We start from the raw sequence: 7,608 nt of genomic DNA on the forward strand, positions 1-7,608 counted from the left end.
CAGGTGCGATGGCCGCATAAGCGACAAAGGAGTCGCATATGTGAATTGAGAGCTGGATGAGGAAAATCGCAGAAGCGAAGATTTGGGCGCATATGCGATGCCGTGGGTGCGGCAGCTCGAGCGCAGGTGCAGAGTTGGAGGGTGTCAGTAGAGGTCGCAGGTGCGATGGGATTTCCGCACCTGCGATGGCCCAGATGCGGGCAGGGAGTCAAATAAGCAGAAATGGTGAGGAAGCCGGGCAGCGCAGGTGCGAAGTGTTTCCGCAAAAGTGGTGGTCGCAGATGCGACAAATTTTTCGCAAATATGGATGTGCTGGGCAGAATGTTATATATAAGGGTTCACGATTTTGGCTTCATTTTTACATTTTCAAGTTCGGATTGAGGCGATTTTTGGAGAAATTATTACCATATGAATTGGGGTAAGTATTCTCTACTCGGTTTTGGTTATATTCTATGAATCTATCTTCGATTTTAGATTTTGGTTGATGAATTTTAAAGAGGAAATTGGGGGTTTTGGCCTAAAGTTTCATAATATGAATTTTTGAGTTTTGAACATCGATTTGGAGTCGGAATTGAGTGAAACTAGTATGGTTGGACTCGTAATTAAATGGATTGTCGGATTTTTTGAGTTTTATCCGGTTCCGAGGCGTGGGCCCGGGTGTGAGTTTTGGCCGGTTTTGGCTGTTGATTGAGGAATCAATCTTTGTCATTTGGAATTATTTCCTTGTGCTGTATTTGATATATTTGAGTTGCTTTTGGCTAGTTTTGAGTCGTTCGGAGGTCGCTACGCGCGTGATGGCATCTTTGGAGCATCGCTTGGCTTACTCGGTATTTGGTATTGGCTTGTTCGAAGTAAGTAACTCTTCTAATCTTAATGCTGAGGGTATAAAACCCCGAAATACGTGTTATGTGATTGGTAGTGAGGTGACGCACATGCTAGGTGACAGGCGTGTGGGCGTGCACCATGTGAATTGGGACTCTGTTATTTCCACGGCACTGTATAGTGGTCCTACTTTGTTGATATCCGTATTTTATTCATGTGATAAAGTAGTTAAGCTGTCAATCATGCTAGATATCATGTTTAGGTATTATGCTGATATTGTTTGGACCCATAGTAGTCGTTTCTTACTGTCATCTCACTGATTTCATTGATATTTCGTACTCAGTCATATTCATGCATTCATATCATATATAAGTCTCAGTTATTTATAGATATATCATATCATTGTTGTCGGGCTAGTTTCATGACATTGTGAGCCCGTGCGTGAGACTGGAGAGATTGATGACTGAGTGAGGCCGGGGGCCTGTTGTGAGGATATTGATACTATAGCACGTGGATTGTCCGTACAAAACGTGAGTTGTCCGTGCGGATCCAGATACTGATATTATAGCACGTGAGTTGTCCGTATAACACGTGAGTTATCCGTGCGGATCCAAATATTAATATTATGGCACGTGAGTTGTCCGTGCAGTACGTGAGTTGTCCGTACAGATTATAGCGCTTGGGCTGTAGGAGCCCCTCCGGAGTCTGCACACCCCCAGCGAGCGCAGTCGACTATATATATGTGGATCGGGCTGCACGCCGCAGCGGGTATTGTACAGCACTGAGTGATTGAGTGTGCGGAGCATTGAGCATAGTGAGAGAGGATGCGAGAAAGTGAGATTGAGTACTTTGAGATTGTGAGTACATGATTCATCTCTGCGATACATGGCATTGGCATGCACACATGACATACAGGCATAGAGATGTATTTTTTTCTCATGCTGTACAGTATCACGTCATTCATGACTTTTTACACATATTGATATGTGGGCATAGAGAGGTATTTCACACTTGCTATCTGGAAAGAAAATGAAATATTTTATTTATTGTGATAAGGATATTTGGAAAAATTACAGTTTTCAAACTTACTCGTATTTTTGGTATTTTTGGTAAAAGATTTGGGTTTTCACTAAGATACTTGAAAAGCATGACTATTTTCTGGAATTGTGAACGAACTGAGCATTTTATTTCTGAGATACCTCTTTTATTACTTGTACTATGCTGTTATGTTGAGTTGTGAAATATTGGTGTTGGACCCGACCTTCGTGTTAGCTCGTCACTACTTTCAACCTAAGGTTGAGTTTGTTACTTATTGGGTACATGGGGTCGGTTGTTCTCATACTACACTTCTACACCTTGCGTGCAAATATTGGTTGCTGATGTTGCTGTGTTCGTTGGGAGCTGGATTGAAGATGTACCTGCGTCCCGGTTGTAGCTGCCTCTTGTTCGTGGTAACTTTAGATCTATAAAACTCTGTTTATGTACTTTTCAAATATACTATGTATTTATTCCATTTCATCTTTGTAAACTCTATTCTTAGAAGCTCATGATTTGTACTACCAGTTCTTGGGGATTGTATAAGATTCAGATAATTTTTTACTTAATTGCTTTATTAATTGTTATTGAAATTGGTTAGTGGTTAACTGACTTACCTAGCGGGTTGAGTTATGTGTCATCACGACTAGTTGGATTTTGGGTCGTGACATGGGGCTTGTCCAAGAGTTGTGCAATCATGTGCAGTTAGCCTTGTCGATCACCAAAATTCCTTAATTAACCCTTAATTTCTTTCAGTGACATCTTTATTAATTACAAACCAGAAGTTTAAGAACACTGCAACTAGAAATTGGAGTTCTAATACTGAATATTCTATGCCGAAAGTCATGATTGTGAATTTTGATAGAACCTTTCAGCTGAAAAATCTTCATGTCTTAAATTTTTCTACGTCCCTCACTCTTCAGTTCTTTGTATTTTTTATTTCAAATCTTTTTTTTTACTCTTTTCCAGTTGATAACAATATTTTCATTTTTGTACGTGATGAATAAAAACCTTGAGCTACTGGAAGCAATTGATATAAAAAAAAAAGCAATTTTCTGTTCGCAGGGTAAGTAATTTTATTTATTTACTTAATAGGTAAGTATTTATGAAAAACAAATTTTAAGGACGAATTTTAGAAAAATATATTCAAGGGTTATTCCTTTAGTGACGAATTATAGCGTTGTGATGCGTTTCTTGATTTATCAACTTGTTGGGAGCATACAATGCTGGTGTTGTATTATATATTTAACTAGTGAAATTATCCATGCTTCGCGCAGTAAAGAAATGCCTAATTTTTTTTTTCTAGTTTTCAAAGATCTAAAAAACTAAACTTCAAATTTAAATAGATTATATTTCGCATTTTAATTTATTTTATTATTAATACTTTAATTTGATATTTTGCTCTAATGTTTCATCACTTAATGGTTGTTAGTCTTCTAGAATATAAAGGAAATTGATCTCTATATATGTGGATGAGAAATTTTATAACATCTCTCTCTACCTTTTATATATCCTTTTATTTTTCTTTTACTTTTTCTTTTCTTATACTAATAGTCTTTTTTATTTACTTTTCCCTTCCTTTTCGTCTTCCATTATCCATCACTTTTCTCTAATTTTTGCCTTCACTTTTCTTTTTCGCTCCCTTCCCCTTTCTTTTACTTTCTCCCTTTTCTTCTTTCATTTTTTCTTTTCTTACTTCTCTTCTCATTTTCCTAAAAAAAATATCAATCTCCTTGTACTTTCTCCTAAAAGATAGATGGATTTGCATGTTACAATCATCAAGCGTGTTTGACAGACTTCAAGCAGTTAAATGCTTGTCATCCATTTATTGGATACGTCACTAATATATTAGTAAATAAAAAATATTCGTTAAGAGAGAAATATATATTTCATTGTGCAGTCAAATTTATGTTAAAAATTTTTAAGCACAACAATGTGGCCTAGCTAAATATGTCACCAATTCAAATCCCCATCAAATGTGGATCAACCTTCATTTGTACTCTCTTTTTCCATTTCAAACGAGCCTCTAAGTTTTGTATGACAGCCAAATGTATGATCATTTCTATCAAACTGCTTTTCAGCATTTGTTTTAGTATCTCCGCCAAAAATATCATAGAAAAGTTAAATTGACATCTTAAACAATGTGTTCAACCAGATAATATAACATGGACAGAGATACTTGTTTGGTTGGTTTTGGTCTGCATGTCAATGCGCCAAATACTTTCACGTTATAATTTTCGAGAGTCAAACTATATGAATTATGATCAATATTTACCATATTAATATGAGAAGAATTGTAAATTATAGTACTTTTCATAAAGTTTTAAATATATAGATTTTAATTTTAAAATATTTAATTAATCTACTCTAATTTAGCTTCAAAGATTAATCAAATTGACTTTCAAAAACTGAAACGCAATAAGTATTTTGGGTCAAAGGGAGTAAATCCTTAGTATCATTTTATAATATGCAGTACATACAAGTCAATCTCTCTATCAAAGGGAAAGAATTATATAATGTCAAAAGTTGGAAGCCAAGAAAATACTCTCTTCAGCCACCTCTTAAGTTGTAGTTATGTTACAAAGATCATAGTCCATTTTGAAAGATGATTAAACCTTCATAAGATGATCTAAAGTTTTTGTACGTGCACTCCAGTGCAAGCGTAAGTTCACGATTTTTAATTTCACATTCATAATATAAGACATATTTTTTTATAATTATCTAATGATGGTACTTCAAGAAAAGAAAAGTTACTTGAAAAAATTACTATCATCACTTCAATTCCACAACGTTTTGAGCACCATCTGAAATGCAGAGATTCATAAAGTCTTTCCTCAACCTTGTTGAACCGCGCGCAGTATTTTCTATCGGCCATATATCAAGAAGAACTAATTTTTCATCGCAAGATTCACAAAAAGTCAATTCTACAAAATTTTGCAAAAGCAAGTAAATATTTTGTTTTTTTGTGGAGATCACAATGCAGATAAGAGTATCACACCCAAATAAAGTAGCGAAAAGCAGAATAATCAATCTATATAATTATATAATCCAGGGCCATAAGCCCGGTGACGTGGCATGACTCATTGACCAGCAATTGCCTTTTCCATTTTTCTCCGTTTTATGGGATTTTCTCCAATATTTTACCCAATTACCTCATTAATTAACCAATAAAACCCAAAGAAAAGCCACCGATTAACCTTCTTAAACAGACCGTTTCTACTTCCTTCGTTGATAATGGCAGCCGATCAAATTCAACCAAACCGTGTCTTTTTCCTTTCATTAATTATTATGGCAATTTCGAACATTAATCTCTCTTCCCTCTCTTCGATTAAAGATCTGTAATTAGCGATGAACCTACGGAATAATGCTTAAAATTCAAGGCATACTAACGTTCATTATAATTATCATTGAATAGCAAAGGAGAACATGAAAAGGACCAGCAACAGCGAAAAAGCACAATTAGGTTGCACCATGGATCCTTCAATAGATTTCGAGAAGGTACACTCTTTTTTTATTTATTCGTTTCATGGTATATACAATGCGCAAACGACACCCTTTTCACCAATTATTACGTTTTGGCAATTTGTGTATTGGCTTAAGTTGGATTTCTCATAACCAAAAATATATATATATATATTTGGTTATTAAAGATTGATTTTTTGCTAATTAGAATTGTCTGTGGAAGAGTTAAATAATTTGATAGGAGCATAATAATTATCACTGATAATTTATTATTCATACTCTTCGGTAGTCCCTATTTAACTTTCCTTGAAACATTTTTTGTCAGGTTTATATATTATAAACCTTGCAGTATGGTCAATCCAGAACAATGATTGAATTAATGAGATGTTTTACTCCTTCTATAGTTAGTTTATCAGACATTTTTGTAGAATATTTAGAAATTTTGATCCAAAATATCTGCTTCAAATATAAAACCCGAGTTATTCTCGGAACCGAATATTATAATATGTTATAATATATGTCCTCTATAACAGCATATCACTATAGTAGCCAAAATAATTCGGAACGAATTAGGCTGTTATAGAGAGGTTTGGCTGTATAATATTCCTTAGTTCATGGTGGCAACTTCACCCCGTGCATTTCACTTTTTGCTCTCTTCATATTTTAATAGGGAAAACGATGTTGGACTGTGTTTTCACTATATGTCATCACCAAAATTTCAATCTTTTGGTCACTTGACTTCACTTTCTTGCAGATTCGCTTAAAAATTGGAAGCGGATTTTTTTTGTGTAATTAGAGCAAAACATCAGCCTCTATCATCATTAATTGATAATGTCTTCCTTCTTCACTCTTTCTTTTTTAGAAAACTTCTTGTATCGAGATCTACTTCTATTTAATTACTTTCGGTACTATTGGAGTTATGCATATGGCTCCATTAGTTTTTATTCTTTCTGGCTTGCAGATAAGAACAATTTTGGCTCGCATTTTCTAACTTATATTTTTCTTTGCGGTGTCTCTATTGGATGCTTTCTGTCACTAGATCGTTCTCAGCTTCTTCTATTCGAAGGCATCAGATTGTGATGCCATATAATGTTAAGCCTAAATATAATGAGTCAATCTTCGATACTTCTTTAGCCTTTTTTTGTTTTCCTATGGACTTTCAAAGAATCTTTTCGTTTGTTGGTATATGAAGCAAACAACTTAATGTTTGACTTTAATTTTTCAATAAATTCATGCATCCTATTTCATAATCATGCTGTATAATCCTGGTCTATACCTTCCTAAATAAAGAATTTGCACTGAAGTTCATTTCAACTGGAGTTTTCATCTTTGGTTTTCCTTTATAATTGTTTTTCATGAGTCTTGCTTTTCCTCGTAGAACTTCATTCTTCATACTGCTCAATTGCCTATTCTACAACATTCCAAAGAAAATTCGGATTACCACTATCCAGCTTATAACATAAGATATAGAATTTTTTTCTAAATATGTGGAGTAATATGGAGTTTATTCTGAAAAATATGGCTTGATAATGTCACGATGTCCTCGGGCCATGATTATTACATGTACTTGGTTTGCAATTTTTTGTTCAAAAAGATCTATCAGATGGCGCAAATAAATAAATAAATGAAGTATATTGTCTGATTTTATATGCCATTATGCAAGTGGCTAGGGAAAATAACTACTCTGCCATCCGCTGCATTGTTTATTATCCGATACCATTCTTCTATCATAAGTAGTCCATAATTAAATATTTATCTTCATTTTCTTTCTTGATAAATATTTTGTGACTTTATGGATATAACTATTTATTCCTAATTCTGAACCTGTTCAATGTAGCTCTGAACATATTAGGAGCATATACACACGAGATGAATGAGGAGGATAAAAAAAATCTGAAATGGTTTTGAGGGTCTGCATTCTTTGTCATGAGGTTGCAGAGTGTGTGTTCTCGTAATCAGTTAGTTAGAAGTTTTAGCTTCCTTTTGATGCTAAAGAAGAATATATTTGTTTGAAGACTTTTTTTGAGGGTACATAGCTCCAAAAATTATAGTATACCTGGAAGTTTTGATGAAAGTGTGACTGAGGTTTACCAAGCCGAATGCAGAGAATGTAAATTTAAATGGAGGGGTTTGATGAATGACCACAAAAGTCATATTTCAAATAGAAGTTGAAAGTCACGCTTAATGTAAGAATGAGATTACAAAATCAATGGTCAAAGAAAAATTGGTTTGTATTGCCGTATTGGGAAGCAATGATACATGTTTTCTTTTATCCTACTTGCGTGGATA

At 34.5% G+C, this 7,608-nt stretch overlaps 1 long non-coding RNA gene across 1 annotated transcript; it reads left to right on the top strand.

Annotated features, from left to right (window-relative positions):
• The first annotated feature begins 4,902 nt into the window (after positions 1 to 4,902).
• Positions 4,903 to 7,333, top strand: LOC138907027 (uncharacterized). Its single transcript, XR_011414723.1, has 2 exons — positions 4,903 to 5,355; positions 7,157 to 7,333. It is a non-coding gene; the product is annotated as an uncharacterized lncRNA (long non-coding RNA).
• The last annotated feature ends 275 nt before the right edge of the window (positions 7,334 to 7,608 follow it).

The sequence above is a fragment of the Nicotiana tomentosiformis genome, chromosome 3 (genome assembly GCF_000390325.3).
Source record: "Nicotiana tomentosiformis chromosome 3, ASM39032v3, whole genome shotgun sequence".
In the NCBI taxonomy this organism is placed as follows: Eukaryota; Viridiplantae; Streptophyta; class Magnoliopsida; order Solanales; family Solanaceae; genus Nicotiana; species Nicotiana tomentosiformis.